The sequence below is a fragment of the Delphinapterus leucas genome, chromosome 20 (genome assembly GCF_059928025.1).
Source record: "Delphinapterus leucas isolate spDelLeu-1000000601 "Yukka" chromosome 20, BTC_Dleu_Yukka2, whole genome shotgun sequence".
Classification (NCBI taxonomy): domain Eukaryota; kingdom Metazoa; phylum Chordata; class Mammalia; order Artiodactyla; family Monodontidae; genus Delphinapterus; species Delphinapterus leucas.
Window position 1 is genome coordinate 48,086,326 of NC_143148.1, and position 19,835 is coordinate 48,106,160.

General features: G+C 40.0%; 1 protein-coding gene and 2 pseudogenes across 5 annotated transcripts in view; 1 reads left to right on the forward strand and 2 right to left on the reverse strand.

The window, feature by feature from the left end:
• GLG1 (golgi glycoprotein 1) overlaps nucleotides 1–19,835 on the reverse strand; it is a 148,144-nt gene that overhangs the window by 104,705 nt on the left and 23,604 nt on the right. The gene's annotated exons all lie outside the window — the stretch shown is intronic.
• LOC149744698 (STING ER exit protein pseudogene) overlaps nucleotides 1–19,835 on the reverse strand; it is a 75,415-nt pseudogene that overhangs the window by 32,538 nt on the left and 23,042 nt on the right. Inside the window, exon 2 of the transcript XR_016390884.1 lies at nucleotides 1–19,835. This exon is cut by the window's left edge and continues 32,538 nt beyond it; it is cut by the window's right edge and continues 14,682 nt beyond it. The product of XR_016390884.1 is annotated as an STING ER exit protein pseudogene (transcript).
• LOC149744699 (large ribosomal subunit protein eL36 pseudogene) lies at nucleotides 5,723–9,112 on the forward strand (annotated as a pseudogene).

Consider the following 19,835-nt stretch of genomic DNA (forward strand, 5'->3'; position numbering starts at 1 on the left):
GTAAATACACTGCTAATTCACCAGTGTGGAAGTGCAGCAGTGGTGTGCATGAGGTGGACCGCTCAGTCTCCTCTACAACTGCCTTTAAAAAAATATCAAAACTAGGCCGGGTCACTTCGAGCACAAGGGCCAGAAGAATGTGAGCAGTTTCCCCCGTGGGGTATGCCTTTACAGTGTCGCTTCAGGCACACCTCAGAAGAGTCGGGTGCGGGCAAAGATTCAGGGAGAGTTCTCCATTCTCCCTTTCTTAAGAGAAATCTTCCCTCTTCATTTGTACTTAAGTCCATGGTTGAGTCACAGGACCTTGTTTTATCTTTGCTCAAAATTTGATTGTTTTGACAGATTCTAGCTTAACAGTGTTAGTTAGACAAACGGCAATTTTCTGGAACATTCTTTTTTTTTTTTTTTTGGCCCGGTGTAGAAGCATGGAGTCCTAACCACTGGACGGCCAAGGAATCCCTTGGAACATTCTTTAAAATATGGATTCCATAGCAGTTTCCATTCTAGTTCCTATTACACTTTGCCATTATTTTGGTCTTCTTGTAGCTGTTAAAAGCTGAGTTTTCACTGTATATCCAAATTCCATAATTTGGTATAATAAACAGCTCTTTTATAGAAGTAGCCACCTGATAATAGCAGGACTCACATATACAAAGATACAAATTATCCATCTAGATTTCTCATGGGATTATTAAAAATCCTCAACCATGGGAATTCCCTGATGGTTAGAACTCTGCACTTTCACAGCTGTGGGCCCAGGTTCGATCACAGGGAACGAAGATCCCGCAAGCGGCGTGGCGCAGCAAAAACAAAAAACAAACCAAAAAAACCCTTCAACCCAAAGCATATGCATCCAACATTCTTAACCACGGCAACATAGTTTACAACCATGCTAAACCTCAGTAACATAAGTCTTTAAGAACCAGGTACAACACAAAATGATCTTTAAAGAGATACTTGGGAATTACTATGCTCACAAAAAAAGTCCTGGGGAATAAAAACCAATTTGTACAACTCCTCAGTACTACTTATTTAAACCCTACTTTGTTTGAAAATATTTAAGACAGAATTTTTTCAATAAATGGGTTGAGATTCCTACACTCTTCTGAATATATTACTGCTAAATATCAGTTGGTCACTGAAAAGTCAGATGGGACATCATTAAATCAGGATGAAAATGACTAGTCAGGGAAAGAACTAAGTTATACCCAAGAACTTTGGCAAAGTGCATGAATAAAATTATTTTCTAATGGGATGGATCTTATTAATATTCATTTCCTCAACTTGCAAATTCAACGACATCATTGCTTTGTCACTTTAATTAGCTCTCTGCTTAACAGTGGACCTACTGACAGATACCCCAATAAAGATGAGATGCTAATATAAAAAGATGTAATTTCCTTCAGTTTATTTTATAGGATTTTGTGGTAAAATGGAAAAAAAAAATTTAAAAAACAGTTATAGCTGTGCTTGGAGATATTAACTAAATGGACTATTCTCACATACTGATCAAATGATCACTGTGGTAGTTTAAAAGTTCACAAATTACAATTTTTCCTTCTTTGAAAACTGAATCAGGTCACCAAATTCCAAATCATAATCTTGTCTTGTTTAGTGGCTTTGTTTCAGACAACGAAACATAAAATAGGTCAGTTATTCATGTTGTGAAGGGACTTGCCATACAGAACAAAAACAAAAAACTTAAAACTTAGCACAAATTTCCTTTAAATCACTAACTCCATCAATACATTTAAAATATGATTCTATTCTTCAAAGAATGATTTGCCACTGTTTTTACATTTCTGTATAAAATAACCATGCATAACATCAAGATAACTGTTAATGTGTGTTAACCAGATTCTTAGTATTCTTAATTCACATACTGCAGAAGATGGCAAAGAAGAAAGTCTCCTGCTAGCTCCTTTTTGTACGGCAAGAACTAGGATCATGCCTGGGCTTTCTATCACTTACTTATGCTAAGGAACTCGTTTTGGAACACATAAACTCATATTTGTATTTTGCTTTGGAATTTCATATGGTTTTACTTAGCAACAGATTAACTTTATTAATTATGTTTTTCTTGAGCTAATTATTAATAAAATGTGCTCCCATTCTGAAAACAGGTTGAGCAATGGCTCAGAAACAATTAGCCTAGGATAGAAACAATTTCTGTGGAAAAACAGTCACTAATTCATACACGGACAATTATAAGCTGGTGAGTTAACTCTAAATTCCTAAATCACACACACACACACACACACAAATACCCTTTTGCTTTTACTACAAGAAAGTGAAACGGTCCTATAGGAGAAAAGCAAGATGATGGAAACGGTCAACAATATTGAATATTTTTATCACATTATAAACCTTCGTTTTAAATACCATAAGTTCTTTTACTAGAAAGTTTAAAGTTTTTTTACTAGGAGAAATGGACTTCTCTCCACAAAACGTATGTTTTTGTTTGAGGCTAACTCAAGCACGTTATTTAACCAATTTTTTTTTTTTTTTTTTTTGCGGTACGCGGGCCTCTCTCTGTTGTGGCCTCTCCCGTTGCGGAGCACAGGCTCCGGACGCGCGGGCTCAGCGGCCATGGCTCACGGGCCCAGCCCCTCCTCGGCATGTGGGATCTTCCCGGATCGGGGCACGAACCCGTGTCCCCTGCATCGGCAGGTGGACTCTCAACCACTGTGCCACCAGGGAAGCCCCTATTTAACCAACTTTTGTATGGAGCACCCTGTAAGGCAGGTTATATGGAAAATAACCTAAAGTCTGGAGCCAAGGGGTAAAAACAGAGCTAAAACTAACAGTCTAACTGTATGTAGGTTGTTTACATTATGTAGGCAGATAGGAACAACTTATAAGAACAACCCTAATAATATGTCTTTAATTAGCTTAATCACGTTCTCATAAAGAAAATGTATTCAGATTGTCACTGTTCAGAACAGCGAAGTACTTTATTTAGTAGGAGGAAGATTTACCCTCCACACTTGAATCAGTAGGGTGAGTCTCTGCTTTTCCTACTGACCAATTTCTCCCCCATAAAATTGGCATAGTTAGCAAAACTAGAAGGAACCCAGGGTCTCTGATTTAATAGCTTTGTAAATTCTTATCTCAAACATCACAAACTTTTCTATAACTATATAATATTTGAGTTGTGAGTTTCATTTTATTTTTAGGGATCTTTATTCACTGGATAGTTATCCATTTTATTTTATAGTAAGTTAGATGAAGTAGAGCAGTAAGAATCTCAATTGAGAGAAATTTTAATCATAGAGAGTTTTAGGTACTAAAATAGGCAGGAAGCTCTATTAGGGTCTAAGAAGCAACGGAGTATAGGCTACTCTAAGAGCATGTGATTGAGTGATGGTGAACACAATTTGCAGACACTGCTAGATCAAAGCCCAGGAGAACATTTAAAAATGTTAGACACACACTAAAGAAAGTAGTAAAACAATGAAACTCTGGGTAATTAAGAATTCAAAATATTTGCATTTTTATTTACAGATGGTCCTCAACTTTCATAATCTGATTTTCATACATTATATACTTACATACCTAGGAGAATTTTAAATGTTGATTTTAAATATTGTGTTTACCAGCTGGCAAGTTTTTAAGCTACTGAGTGGAGGTAATACTTGCCCAGCAATATTTCACCTTTGGCAGTATCACCTCTTAAGCCGTATCATTGTGAAATTATTAGGATATTTTACTGGGCTTAGAGGGAAAAAAACGGGAAGAAAAATGCAAGTGCTAAATACTAGCAGAAAGAAGCATTTCAAATTTAATTTACTGCTTTCTGGCCTAAAGCCAGTCTTCCATGAATTCAATTATAAAGGATGAATAATAAAATGAAAGAGTGTGGGGCTTCCCTGGTGGCGCAGTGGTTGAGAGTCCACCTGTTGATGCAGGGGACACGGGTTCGTACCCTGGTCAGGGAAGACCCCACATGCCTCGGAGCGGCTGTGCCCGTGAGCCATGGCCGCTGAGCCTGTGCTCCGCAACGGGAGAGGCCACAACAGTGAGAGGCCCGCGTGCAGCAAAAAAAAAAAAAAGAAAAAGTGTGCATAAATGTTTGAACTATATTACTGAAGACTGTACCTAAAAGGTTAAGAGTAAGTTGGGATTTTATAATATTTGTTAACTCGCCAAGCACCTGCTTTATAACATGTAAGTTTAGCTTTAACCTATATGACTTTTATCCTTGTATCCATGGATACACATTCATAAATTTGAGTACTTGAGAACCTCAAGACATTTCTAGTGGATGTGAAGAATCTGCTTTCTTTCTTGGGCCAGGGGGGTGGGGGGGAACACTTGTTTTTCCCCCCAAAGTTAGTTACTTTGGCCCTACTTTAGGACTGGAGTAGTTAGAAGAAAAGGGATATCCCAAGAGAGAGGGGCAGATAAAATACAGTTGACTCTTGAACAACTAGGGGGAGTTAAGGGTGCAGACCCTCCTCACAGTCAATAATCCGAGGATAACTTTAGAGTTGGCCCTCTGTATCTGTGATTCCACATCTGCGTATTCAACCAACTTCTGATCATGTAGTACTGTAGTATTTATTTACTGAAAAAAAATCTGCGTATGAGTGGACCTGTGCAGTTCAAATACGTACGTTCAAAGGTCAACTGTAAAATGAAAATTTAACTTATTTCTATTATCCATTCTGTCACTGACTGTGCATCTTCCTTCCACTTTTTAAATGAGGAGTCAGACCACATTTCCTGATTTCCTGCTTCATGTGATTTTTATCATTAAGAGCCATCTTCTCTATCCCATTTTTTTGGCTTTCTGTTGTTTTCGATGTTTAAAAAACAACTCTCTCCTCCTTAACCCTTTATCTTCTTTAACCCTCCATCCTCTCTTAGTTTTGGACAGTGACACGAGATTATGTGTCAATTTGACTGGGCCAACAGGTGCCCAGATATTTGGTCAAACATTTTTCCCATCCAGGATTTAGTCTGATCTCCTTAGTTTCAGTGTTTCTAATGACCTGACAGTTTTTGAGGAAGCCTGGTCAGGTATTTTGTAGAATGTCCTTCAACTTCAGTTAGTGTGATGTTTTTCTCATAGGATATAGGTTTTGGGGAAGAACTGCCATTCTCAACACATCATATCAAGGGCATACATACTGATGATGCCAACTTTGATCACCTGGCCAAGGGAGTGTTTGCCAGGTTTCTCCACTATAAAATGACTCCCTTCTACCTTTCCACATTCTACTCTTTGGAAGCAATTCACTGAGTCCAGCCCATACTCAAGAGGGGAATGGGGAGTTAAGCTCTACCTCTTGGAAGAGGAAGTATCTACATAAATTATTTTTAATTCTTTTTCTACCATGGCATCATCATTCCCCCAGTAAGCAATGCCCACATACCCAATGGAACTTTGGGTTTACTTTTGATTCCTTTTTCTCCTGCAAGTCCCCTATCTTAGTCCTTTAACAAGCTCTCCTTAGTCATCTTTTTTCAGTATTAGATTTAGTCAATCTCCTTTCTTTCTGTCATTGCTTTAATCCAAATCCTAATTTTCTAGACGACAATCTCTGAGCAGGTCTCTCTTTTTTTTTTTGTGGCCTCCACGCCTTGTTCTGTTCCAATCTGCCTTTCATCTATCATACAGTCATACTGTATGAGACAGAAATTTCTGGAGAGACAGAAAGAGTATCCCTGATTTGTACCTAGAATGTAGAAAGTACATAATAAATAACTGCTGGGGAAGTAGAAGATACAACAAAATTTTTCTTTACCGTAGTTTAGTCTCCATGCTAGGAAAATAAAAACAGCTTGCAGAAAATTAAAGAAACAATAGAAATATTTAAATGTTAATTATTTTAAACAACACATATTGCTGAGGTGTGGATGAAAAGTATTTATAATACAGGAAGAGTGTAAATGTCAGGAGAAAATGTTTAAGGTGCTGCAAAACTAACTACAACTAACTAAGAAGCTAAGAAAAGGAAAATGTCCTTGCCCAGGAAAATAATCTAAGGAAATCTTTCAGACTCCTCAATGGTCTCTTCAAATCTGGTGTTTTGAATTTTTTATAGGAGAACATCTTGGCTAAAATGACATAACCTATTCCACAGGGATCCAATCTTGTCTCTTGACCTATGAGCTGGAGATAATGTGGTATAGCTTTTCCAACTATTTAACATATGAAATAAAAAATGGTAACAGTGGCAAAAAAGTGTGTGTGGGGGGGGTTACAAAGGGGACACATTTTTGTTGAGAAAATAAAGTGTAAGTTACCCAAATGTCATTTACTTTTTTTTGCTTTTATAGAATACTCACAACATTTCTGACTAGAAAAGGTTTAAAATTATATTTAAAATAGGAAAATATGATTGCATAGAGGTTGAAAACTTTAAATCAGAAAAACACCAAAACTTTACTATGAAGTTCTCAAAGTTATTGCTGAGGACTAACAGCTGGGATCTACAATTTGGGTTACGGAACATGAGCACTGGCCTCTGGGACTTGCCTTTCTTTAAAAGAGACAGAGAGGGCTTCCCTGGTGGCTCAGTGGTTGAGAGTCCGCCTGCCGATGCAGGGGACACGGGTTCGTGCCCCGGTCTGGGAAGATCCCACAGGCCGTGGAGTGGCTGGGCCTGTGAGCCATGGCCGCTGAGCCTGTGCGTCCGGAGCTTGTGCTCCACGACAGGAGAGGCCACAGCGGTGAGAGGCCTGCGTACCGCAAAAAAAAAAAAAAAAGCAGATTGTAAATAGAAGACCCTAACAATTTGTAAAAGAAAGTTGGAATACTACCTCATTTTAAGACTTACAGTAGAGCAACAGTAATTAAGAGTGTGCTATTGGCAAAAGCACCAGATAAAAGGAATGAATATTAAATCTTGTAGATTGCAGGGACGTCCCTGGTGGTACAGTGGTTAGGTTAAGACTCAGCGCTCCCAACGCAGGGAGCCCGGGTTCAATTCCTGGTCAGAGAACTAGATCCCACATGCATGCTGCAACTAAGAGTTCGCATGCCACAACTAAGAAGCTCATGTGCCGCAACTAAGGAGCTGCAAGCTGCAACTAAGGGGCCCACTTGCCGCAACTAAGGAGCTCACGTGCCACAACTAAGGAGCTCACGTGCCACAACTAAAGAGCTCACACGCCACACCTAAGGAGCCCACCTGCTGCAACTAAGGAGCCTGCGAGCCGCAACTAAGGAGCCCGCCTGCCGCACCACAACCAAATAAATAAATAAATAAATAATAAAAGTACAATATAAATAGAAAAAAACCCCTGTAGATTGCAAACCAAAAAAAAAAAAAGAAAGCAAATTTTACATGTAAATTATACCTTAATTTTTTTAAAAGGAAAAAATGATGAACTATGGTAAATTTAATTTTTTAAAAAAGTAGAAGAGTTAAGCAGCTCTACAGTATAACTGTAGAGAAAATTAGTACACTGAAAGGTAAGTCAACAGAAATTATCCAGAATGTAGCATGAAGACGAAAAGTTAATAAATATGAAGACTCTGCCTCAGAAGCCATTAAGGAACAAAGCCACAGCTCTGTACTACCCCATGGCCATGGGCCTCAACAAGGGCCACAAAGTGACCAAGAACATGAGCAAGCTGAGGCACAGCCACTGCCATGGATGCCTCACCAAGCACACCAAGTCCCTAAGGGACATGATCTGAGAAGTATGAGGCTTTGCCTCATAAAGGCAGAGCATCTGGGACATGCTCAAGTTCTCCAAGGACACACAGGCCCTCAAGTTCATCAAGAAAAGAGTGGGGACACACAGCCATGCCAAGAGGCAAGAGAACCTGAGTGATGTCCTGGTTGCCAAGAGGAAAGCAGCTGCCAAGGACTGAGCCCCTTCCCCTCTCTGTGCATAATAAAACCTTTATAGTAAAAAATAAATAAACATGAAAAAATAGCAAGAAATCTAACTTAACTGAAGTTCAAGAAGAAGAGAAAGAGTGGGGCAGAGGCAGATAATGGCTGAGAATTTTGCATAAAGAATGAAAGACACCAAATCAAAAGAAACTCAATAAAGCTCAAGTCGAGAAATAAAAGGAAAGTTACACCAAGACAAATCATAGTGGTCAAGAGAACACAGACAGAAAATCTGAAAAGAAGCCATAGGAACTAACTAACTGCTTAACAGTGACAGTGAAAGCCAAAAGACAGTGGAAAGAAAATGTGCTGAAAAATACTCCAACCTAAAATTCTACACTGTTATTGATTTTTTTTTTTTTTCCTTCGGTACGTGGGCCTCTCACTGTTGTGGCCTCTCCCGTTGCGGAGCACAGGCCCTGGACGCGCAGGCTCAGCGGCCACGGCTCTCGGGCCTAGCCGCTCTGCGGCATGTGGGATCTTCCCGTACCGGGGCACGAACCCGTGTCCCCTGCATCGGCAGGCGGACTCTCAACCACTGCGCCACCAGGGAAGCCCCTGTTATTGATTTTTTAAGGCCACAAATCCCTCCCATTCCTTAATGCACATCCCTTTGAATGTGACATCGTCCCTCTACCCATAAAGAGATGGAATCTAATTTCTCCACCCTTTGGAATGTGGGCTTGGCCATCTGACTTGCTCTGGTAAATGAGACACTTTTCAAGAAGCTTGAAAAGTACTTGTGCATTGGATCTTGCCATTGCTTTTTTTTTTTTTAATATATTTATTTATTTATTTTTGGCTGCACTGGGTCTTAGTTACTGCACGTGGGCTTTCTCTAGTTGTGGCGAGCAGGGGACGCTCTTTGTTGCAGTGTGTGGGCTTCTCGTTGCGGTGGCTTCTCCTGTTGCAGAGCATGGGCTCTAGGCGCATGGGCTTCAGTAGTTGCGGCATTTGGGTTCAGTAGTTATGGCTTGTGGGCTTAGAGTGCAGGCTCAGTAGTTGTGGCGCACAGGCTTAGTTGCTCCACAGCATGTGGGATCTTCCTGGCCCAGGGCTCGAACCCGTGTCCCCTGCGTTGGCAGGCAGATTCTTAACCACTGCGCCACCAGGGAAGTCCCTATATTGCTTTATGAACCCAGCTACCACATGAAGGCATTTAGCCTAGCCAGCTGAGAGATATGAGAGATGTGTTGCCCAGTTCCTTTCTCACCTTACCAACCCACCAGACATATAAATGAGGTCATCTGGACTGTCCAGCTCCCAGCTGACCTGACAAGTGACTACAAGCAGATGAATGAGACACCAGGTAGATCAGAGACAAGCCATCCCCTTGAGCCCTGATCAAACTGCTGACCCACAGATTCATGAGGAAATAGTTGTTGTTTTTGAGTCATTAAGTTTGGGATGGTTTGTTAGTCAGAAATAGATAACTGATACCTAGACCCAGCAAAAAATATCCTTTAAGAGTAAGGTAGAATAAAGACATTTCCAGACAAACAAAACCTGACAGCTGGCCAGCAGGAGACCCTCACTAAAAGATATTCTAAAAAATGTATTGTAGGCAGAAGGAAAGTGGTCCTAGATGGAAGCTTAGAGAAGCAAGAAGGTATGAGGAGCAAAGAAAGTACTAACTAATGGGTAAATCTACAAAAATATTGCCTTTGTAACACAATAATAATAGTATCTTAATATTTTTTAAATTCAATGCCAGCAACCAATTCCAGGCATTATAATTTAATTTACCTGAGACCTCTGGGTACTGATATTTTAAAAATTGCCTAAGGTACAACTAGAGTTTAGAATCACTGACTTAAATACGCCTATATATTTAATGTTGGCATCAGTGCCCACCTTCCTCCCGCTTTTATTTGCCTTGCCTTTTTTGAAGTTACTGACTTGTGATTCTGCATTAAAATAAGCTTTAAAAAATGTATTGTCTCCGTAATACAAAGTGGCTTACTTTCAGAGATACTAAAGGCCTAAAAAACAATTATTATATAATTTCTAATTATTTCCCATCAACAGGATACTACTATAAATTCACAGGGCGTTTCAGTTGCAAACACCCAAGAAAATTGCAGGTAAGGCTAAAGCTAAACTGGTTTTCTGGTCAATGTTCTTCTACAGTATATTCAGCAAAATAGTAACTAACACAAAAGACCAGGCTGCAGGCCATCTGTTAACTAACAGTAACAGATCAGGATATCGTGCTACTCAAAACACTATGCTAACTGTTGATTTTCCTAAATTGCTCTGTTGACCAGATATGGATGATGATGCTTATTATCTAATTCAAATTACAAATCTCAGAATTAAAATAAATCCCCAAACAAATCCTTTAATGATTAAAGATTTCCAAAATAATGAATTTTGGCTGCAATATCCAAGTAAGTAAAAAGGGGTGGAATCAATATAAGGAAAAAGAGGGACTTCCCTGGTGGTCCAGTGGGTAAGACTCTAACCATACTCCCAATGCAGGGGGGCCCAAGTTCCATCCCTGGTTAGGGAACTAGATCCTGCATGCATGCTGCAACTAAGAAGCCCGCACGCAGCAACTAAGAAGTCCGCATGTCGCAACGAAAAAAAACCATCCCACGTGCTGCAAGGAAGATCCCATGTGCTGCAACTAAGACCCAGCACGGCCTAAATAAATAAATAAATAATTTTTTAAAAACCTATTAAAAATTTATATAAGGAACAAGAAAACAATGCACGTAACAGTTAATATAAGTGAGTAGAATATATGAACCATGCCTTATTGATTTTAAGATGAACCATTATTTTATGCACCACGGGGGGCGGGAACTGTCAATTGTAATTATGTCATAAAATTTAAGATACATCCTGATTTCCAAAATGTTAAGGTGGGGCTTCCCTGGTGGCGCAGTGGTTAAGAATCCTCCTGCTAATGCAGGGGACATGGGTTCGAACCCTGGCCTGGGAAGATCCCACATGCCACGGAGCAACTAAGCCTGTGCGCCACAACTACTGATCCTGCATTCTAGAGCCCACGAGCCACAACTACTGAGCCCATATGCCACAACTACCGAAGCCCACGTGCCTAGAGCCCATGCTCCACAACAAGAGAAGCCACCACAAAAAGAATCCTGCACACCACAAAGAAGACCCAACACAGCCAAAAATAAATAAAATAAATAAATTTATTTAAAAAACTCTCAGCCAAACCAACCACACCACCCAATTTAACATCAAAATATAGCCTCAGGGCTTCCCTGGTGGCACAGTGGCTGAGAGTCCGCCTGCCAATAAAGGGGACGCGGGTTCGTGCCCTGGTCCGGGAGGATCCCACATGCTGCGGAGCAGCTGGGCCCGTGAGCCATGGCCGCTGAGCCTGCGCGTCCGGAGCCTGTGCTCTGCAACGGGAGAGGCCACAACAGTGAGAGGCCCGCGTACCACAAAATACAGCCTCAAAAAAATAACACACTCTATGCAGTAGGCAAATGTATCAATGAGAAAATGTTGCGTCTATGAAGAAATGGCAATATTCAAATTCATTACCATTCCTAAAGCAGCATCACAAAAATGCACGCACCGAAGAGCAAGCACAAAAGTAAGCACAAGTACCTGCGGGGTGCTGTCTTTCTGTCTCAAACCCCAAGCTAGTTTAATTAAAGTCCACAGTGTCATGTATACAGATTCTGATTAACAGAAGTCCACACCAGATGCAACTAGAGACTATCACACTAAGTGAAGTCAGAAAGAGAAAGACAAATATCATATGATGTCACTTATATGTGGAATCTAAAATATGACACAAATGAACCTATCTATGAAACAGAAGTAGAATCACGGACATAGAGAACAGATTGGTGGTTGCCAAGAGGGAGGGTGTTGTGGGAGGGATGGACTGGGAGGTTGGGGTGAGCAGATGTAAGCTATTGTATATAGAATGGATAAACAACAAGGTCCTACTATATAGCACAGAGAACTATATATCCTATGATAAACTATAATGGAACAGAATATTAAAAAAGAATGTTGGGAATTCCCTGGCGGTCCAGTGGTTAGGACTCCGGGCTCTCACTGCCAAGGGCGCAGGTTCAATCCCTGGTCGGGGAACTAAGATCTCACAAGCCGCATGGTGTGGTCAAAGAAAAAAAAAAAAAAAAAAGAATGTGTGTGTGTGTGTATATATATATAACTGAATCACTTTACTGTACAGTAGTAATTAACACAGCATTGTAAATCAACTATACTTCAATCAAAAAATAAAAAAAATTTTTAAGTCCATATCAATTATAAAAACTAACAAATTTGGTGAATTCCTATAAAAATGAAGGATATGTAATGATATACAGCAAGACATTTTTCTTACTGAAGGTGACGGTAATTCAGATGGATTATAAACCATTTAAAAAGAGTTGCACGGCCTTCCCTGGTGGTGCAGTGGTTGAGAGTCCACCTGCCGATGCAGGGGACATGGGTTCGTGCCCCAGTCCAGGAAGATCCCACATGCCGTGGAGCGGCTAGGCCTGTGAGCCATGGCCGCTGAGCCTGCGCATCCGGAGCCTGTGCTCCGCAACGGGAGAGGCCACGGCAGTGACAGGCCCGTGTACCGAAAAAAAAAAAAAAAAGAAGAGTTGCACAAAATAAATAAATAAAAATAAAGAGTTGCACATACATTATATATTATAGTCTAAAACAAATTTGTTCTGTAAAGGGACATAGAGTAATTATTTTAGGCTTTGTGGGCTACAAACAATCTCTACAATCTTGTGGTATCTTCTTTTAACCTTTTAAAAACTGTAAAAACAACTCTTACCTCCAGAGACATACAAAAAGCAGGTTGTGGTCTGGACTTGGCCCATGGACTGTAGTTTGCCAATTTCTAGTCTAAGATACAAATGGGCATAGAGGATTGCTTGATAAAACAAGGTTGTGAAGAAATTAGAGAACTGATCTATTCTAGATTTCAATTTAATAGCTATTTAGTAATGCTTTAACAAGAACTGCTAAGCCAAAAAACAATGAAGCTTACTGAAGATAAAGTTTATTTTTTATTCTTTTCACTTTAAAATATAACTGACAACATTCTGTTTACTCATGATCCTGAATGAGTACCTGAAGAAATATTTTATTTTTATTTCTTGGAAGAAATCATGTACCAATTCTGATTTAGAAAAATAGACGTCAAGATGTTATTGAGGGCAAATTTAATGACTCCTTTCATACTTTATGCATGGGACCCCACCCTCCAAAAACCTGGGCTTCAAATATAAATACACAAAAAATAACTTTTAAAGGATCATCCTATTCACTTTTGCTAATAGCAAAGCCTATCCAGGCTCTGATAACCATCAAGAAGAAGTAAGTCTCTAGGACTAGTGAAAAGCCAAGCCAAGGCAAGAGTTTTTTTTATTTGTGCTGCCTAGTATGTACCTGTTTATAGAAGAGAAAATAAATTTACTGCTGAGTTTTATATAAATGGCGTTTTCAGTAGTTATTAAGAGAAACTTAAAAACTGAATGCCAATTCAGGAGGGTCTCAAATTAACCAGACATATACCCTTAGCTGTTCCCATGGAGAGTAAAACCTTTCCAAATTTAAAAACCAGATTCAGGGACTTCACTGGTGGCGCAGTGGTTAAGAATCCGCCTGCCAGTGCAGGGGTCACGGGTTCGAGCCCTGGTCCGGGAAGATCCCACATGCCGCGGAGCAACTAAGCCCGTGCGCCACAACTACTGAGCCCGAGTGCCACAACTACTGAAGCCCGCGCGCCTAGAGCCCGTGCTCTGCAACAAGAGAAGCCACTGCAATGAGAAGCCCGGGAACCGCAACGAAGAATAGCCCGCGTTCAGCAACAAAGACCCCAGGCAGCCAAAAATAAAAATAAATAAATAAATATTAAAAAATAAAATTAAAAAACCCCCAGATTCACACAAGTTCTAAGTAAATCTATTTTGATATTGTTTGAATCACAAAGGAAATCATCACCAAAAAGTAGACTCTAGAAATGTTTTCTAACGAAAGAACTCTGCAGAGTTAATATGGATCATGACTGTGGATCCAGAAATGCAAAAGAAACATAGCTAGAAGACTGTAATCTATAACAGAAATATAAAAATGAAAATCATAAAACACAAAGGGGTGATCGATAGTTGAAGTATTCTGACTTCACATTGAAACATTCTTACAGCAATGACTTAGACTTGCTTCTCATTCTGTTAAAACTAAAAAAATGAGTAAAACACAACTTTGTGGATTTTTGTTGGTTTTTTCATTTGTTTGCTTTTATTTTTTTTAACTAATCAGACCTAAGTAGCAATGAATTTGATCTCTTTTTTAAGAAACTGTTTAGTATATGAGTATGCTGATTACTCATGACTGATAAATGAGACTGAGACAAGAATGAAATGGACCAAAATTGATCTCATTAGAGTAGGTCAAAGCTTTCTGTAGAACTTGGCCAATTAATGCCACATTCTAAAGCCAGTGACTTGTATGAATCCTGTCTGTGGTGCGGCACAGTCTATTTTATCCCTTAGCTTTGTAGGATTTCTTGCTCTACAAAGTTCAATTTCAGAGTAAATACTGTTTTGTGTGTTTTATAAGGACAAAATGTAGATAGTTTGTAAGAAATCAATAGATAATGTCTAATAAAAAAAGAGAACAATGTAAGTATTCTACTTAAAAATTAGATAAATACAAAAATGAAGAACTGGGGCTTTCCTGGTGGCACAGTGGTTGAGAGTCCGCCTGCCGATGCAGGGGACACGGGTTTGTGCCCCGGGCTGGGAGGATCCCACATGCCACGGAGCAACTAGGCCTGTGAGCCATGGCCACTGAGCCTGCGCATCCGGAGCCTGTGCTCCGCAACGGGAGAAGCCACAACAGTGAGAGGCCCGCGTATCGCAAAAATAAATAAATAAATAAAGAGGGCTTCCCCGGTGGCGCAGTGGTTGAGAGTCCACCTGCCGATGCAGGGGACACGGGTTCGTGCCCCTGTCCGGGAGGGTCCCGCATGCCACGGGGTGGCTGGGCCCGTGAGCCATGGCCGCTGAGCCTGCGCATCCGGAGCCTGTGCTCCGCAACGGGAGAGGCCACAGCAATGAGAGGCTCGCGTACCGCAAAAAAAAAAAATATATATAAAGAACTAAGAGTTGAAAGTAGGGAAAGCTAAAATAGAATATTACACTTTTCCATTATATACCTGGTTGTGCTCTGACTTTAATTTTTATGTATTAAAACTATATATGCACTACTGAATAAAAAACGGAGGGGAAGAAACAAAATCCATATGCCTGCCAAGACATATGGAATCTATGCGAATATGGGAGCATTTTCTTAAGATGTACTCCTAATTCTACTCTGCTGTGCTTCAGTACACAAAGAAAGTTATCTGGTCTAGTGATGCTGGTTTTGTTTTGTTTTAATTCCCCCCAAATACCATTTGTATAGGTTATCTTGAATCAACCAGCTAAAACAAGATTTAAGACCTTTGAAACAATGTTTTTCCAAGATAACATGGTCTAAGATGGCATTTCAGTAATCTTTAACTAGCTGAAAACAGGTAGATGTGTCCTGAAAGTTCTACATTTATTAAGAGCCAGTTCTTAATAATCCGCATAAATGAGTTGGAATCCAGAATCAAAGGGTTCAAGGCTGCCCCAGGAATGCTGAATAGCAATACTGTACCAGGATTTGAGATATTAAATGCATAAACTGTTTTAAAAACTCAAGAGATCGTCATTTAAGGATATTAGCAAAACTTTTCCAGAATAGTTGAATCTCATGCTGCACCACTGTCCAAAACACGTATCTAAATCCTAAAGGCTATCACATTTTAAAGATGCTAAATCAAAAAACTAAATTGAAAATGTTGCTCTAAATGGGGTTAAGAACAAACACCAGTTAGGCTTTTCTGGGCCTATCAGGAAAATGGGATATCCAAGGGTTGGGTAAGAGAAAAGCAACAGTTCATCATAGGAAGTACTTAAGAAGCAAAACCACACTAATAATAAATACAACGAAGTTTTTGGTTTTTAATCAGGCCCCATTTTTTAAAATTATAAGTATTGTTGGGCTTCCCTGGTGGCGCAGTGGTTGAGAGTCCGCCTGCCGATGCAGGGGACACGGGTTCGTGCCCCGGTCCAGGAGGATCCCACATGCCGCGGAGCGGCTGGGCCCGTGAGCCATGGCCACTGAGCCTGCGCGTCCGGAGCCTGTGCTCCACAACGGGAGAGGCCACAGCAGTGAGAGGCCCGCGTACCGCAAAAAAAATAAAAAAACCCAAAAACTATAAGTATTGTTAATATATGTTTAGCTTTTTTTCCTAACGAGTGACAGGCTTGTACTTCACATTATTTGCAGAGATGTACACGATATAATCTTTTCCCAAAAATTCCAACTAAGAATTACTAATTAAGAAAAATAATTATGAAATATATACAATGTTTTGTGACTTAGAAGTGAGCAGTTAACCAACCTGAGATAAGGAGATGCTTCCCGTTCCACTTTACCATGTTCACTTTGAGAGCAATTCAGTTAGGTGGGATTTTTCTGTCTGGTTACATCACCCAGTAGCAGTACCTGGGGAGTCGTTTATTAAGAGGTTTTTGAAAATATCAACTAATGCTTGTGAACAATAAAATGTAAAACACTTCAAAAATTTTTTGTTTGCTTTTGAACTGATATGCTGTTGGTGCAATAACAAAAGCCAACAAAATTGCACTTCCAGGAATATTATCTACAACAATATGAAACTACATAAAAGCAAGGCTATTCACTGCAGCATTGCTCATAACCGCAAAATACAGAAAATAAACACTCATGCACAGGACAGTGGCTGAATAAACTAAGGAAGATCTCTATGAATTGATATAAAGTGATTTCCAAGACATAAGGTTAAATGAAAAAAAGCAAGTACAAAAGAGTATCAAGTATGCTATCTTCTGGGTAAGAAAGAAGGGGAAAGAAAAAAATATACATATAGTATCTGCTCATTGTACCTAAAGAAAGAGAAAGTATAAACTAAAAACTGAGACTGGCTACCCTGCAAATGGGAAGAAAAGGGTGGAAGGATGGGAATGGGGTAAAAGGTGTAGCAGGGAGGCAATTCTGGAACCATGTTATTTTTAGTGACTCAAAATTTTATTTACTTTTTAAAAATATTTATTTATTCATTCATTCATTTATTTATTTATGGCTGTGCCGGGTATTAGTTGCAGCATGCAGGCTCTCTTAGTTGCAACATGCAACTCTTAGTTGCGGCATGCACGTGGGATCTAGTTCCCCGACCAGCGATCAAACCCGGGCCCCCTGCATTGGGAGCACGGAGTCTTACCCATCGGACCACCAGGGAAGTCCCCAAAATTTTAAAAATAATAATGAGGGAAGGCAAAAATGCAATTCAAAGAAAAACAAACGAACCTAATTATATTTCAAATGAATACCATAACCATAGGGGAGAGAGGGGAAGGAAGAGGGAGGCTCACTCCAGTGGCTTATAAAGACAGTATTTTGACTTTATATCCTCAGTGCAATGACAAAAAGAGCTATAAACAAATACTTAACCCTAGTTAGTAGGTTTGCTTTCTCACAGTGACATAGTTTAGCATTCTGAAACTATTTTAAGTGTATTATATGATTCAGCAATCAAATAAATAATTTGTGGATAGTAAGAACCAAGTTTTTCACCGTCATGGAAGGGAATTATAAACATGGAAAGGGAGAAAGCTAGAATGAACCTTGTGGTATTGGAGGCATCAATATGAATAAAAATCAGCTTTTAACATGTTTGTCTATATATATACACACAGATATGAATAGATGTCTGTGTATATATACATATGTACACGTGTGTGCATACGTCTATATTAATGCATGTATGCAGATGCAAGAACACTATACATTTTCTAGCTCTGTCTGCTGAAGCAATGACACATGAGTAGCAATGAGCACATCTAGCACCCAGACCTTGGCTTCTAAAGACCACTCTCCATTAAAAGGAAACAGAGTTCCTTAGAGAAGTGGTTGATTCCAGGTCTGGGACTGGAAAAGTACAAGATGAGCCAGGAAAACTTCTAGTCTCTGGTCCGACATGTGAAGAGCTTGGAAATCATCACTCCCATCCTCACAATGAGAAAAAAGCTGAACAAACTGAAAATCAACAACTCTTCTGAAATCCATCAGACCTGAAGTCACTCGGCAAACTGTTGCCCCAAAATCGGAGACAGGTGAATACAGGGAATCACAGTTTACTGGAAGCTGAAGCCCAGAAGAAGCCCACTACTGGAGCCAGCAACACTTAAACTGTTACTGACAATTGCTCCAGTGTGGACAGAAATAAACTTTAGCATATATAGTCAAATGACTTTCAACAAGGGTACCAAGACCATTCAATGGGGAAAGGACAGTCTTTTCAACAAATGGTGTTGGAAAAATTTAACATCCTCACGCAAAAGACTAAAGTCGGATCCTTACCCTACAGCATGTACAGAATTAACTCAAAATGGATGAGACCTAAATGTAAGAGCTAAAACTATAAAATTCTTAAAAGAAAGCATAAGGGGAAAACTTCATGACATAGAATTTGGCAATGATTTCTTGGATATGATGGCAAAAGAAACAGATAAACTGGACTACATCAAAATAAAAAACTTCTGTGCATCAAAGGACACAATCGACAGTGAAAAGGCAACCCATGGGATAGGAGAAAATATCTGCAAATGATTTACCTGATAAGAGTTTAATATTGAGAATACATAAAGAACTCCTACAGGGCTTCCCTGGTGGCGCAGTGGTTGAGACTCCGCCTGCTGATGCAGGGGACACGGGTTCGTGCCCTGATCCGGGAAGATCCCACATGCCGCGGAGCGGCTGGGCCCGTGAGCCCTGGCCGCTGAGCCTGCACGGCTGGAGCCTGTGCTCCGCAGCGGGAGAGGCCACAACAGTGAGAGGCCCGCGTACCACAAAAAAAAAAAAAAAAAAAAAAAAAAAGAACTACAACTCAACAACAAGAAGTAACCCGACTAAAAACTAGGCAAAGGACTTGAATAGACTTTCCTCCAAAGAAGGCATACAAATGGCCAATAAGCACATGAAGATGCTCAAATCAGTAATAATCAGGGAAATGTAAATCAAAACCACAATGAGATATCACTTCACGTCCATTAGAATATTATTTAAAAAATTAAAAAATAGGGAATTCGCTGGCAGTCCAGTGGTTAGGACTCAGTGCTTTCACTGCCATGGCCCAGGTTCAATCCATGGTTGGGGAACTAAGATCCTGCAAGCCGCGGGACATGGCCAAAAATAAATTAATTAATTAATTTAATTAAATTTTTAAAAACTTAGAAGTAACAAGTGTTGGAGAGGATGTGAAGAAACTGGAACTTTGTGCACTGCTGGTGGGAATGTAAAATGGTGCAACCACTGCAGAAAACAGTATGGTCATACATTCAAAAAATTAAAAACAATTATGATATTATCCAGCAATTCTATTGATACTTCTAAGTGTACGTATATCCAAAAGAATTGAAAGCAGGGTCTCAGATATTTGTATACCCATGTTCATAGCAGCATTATTCACAACAGCTGAAAGGTGCAAGCAACCCAAGTTGCTTGATGGCTGAATGGATAAATAAAATGTAGTCTACACATACAACAGAATATTATTCAGCTTTAAAAAGGAAGGAGGGGCTTCCCTGGTGGCGCAGTGGTTGAGAATCTGCCTGCCAATGCAGGGGACACGGGTTCAAGCCCTGGTCCAGGAGGATCCCACATGCTGTGGAGCGGCTGGGCCCGTGAGCCACAACTACTGAGCCTGCGCATCTGGTACCTGTGCTCCGCAACAAGAGAGGCTGCGATGGTGAGTGGCCCCTGCTTGCCGCAACTAGAGAAAGCCCTCGCACAGAAACGAAGACGCAACACAGCCAAAAATAAATATTAAAAAAAATAAAACTTTTAAAAAAAAAAAAAGGAAGGAGGTTCTGACACATGCTACAACATGGATGAAAC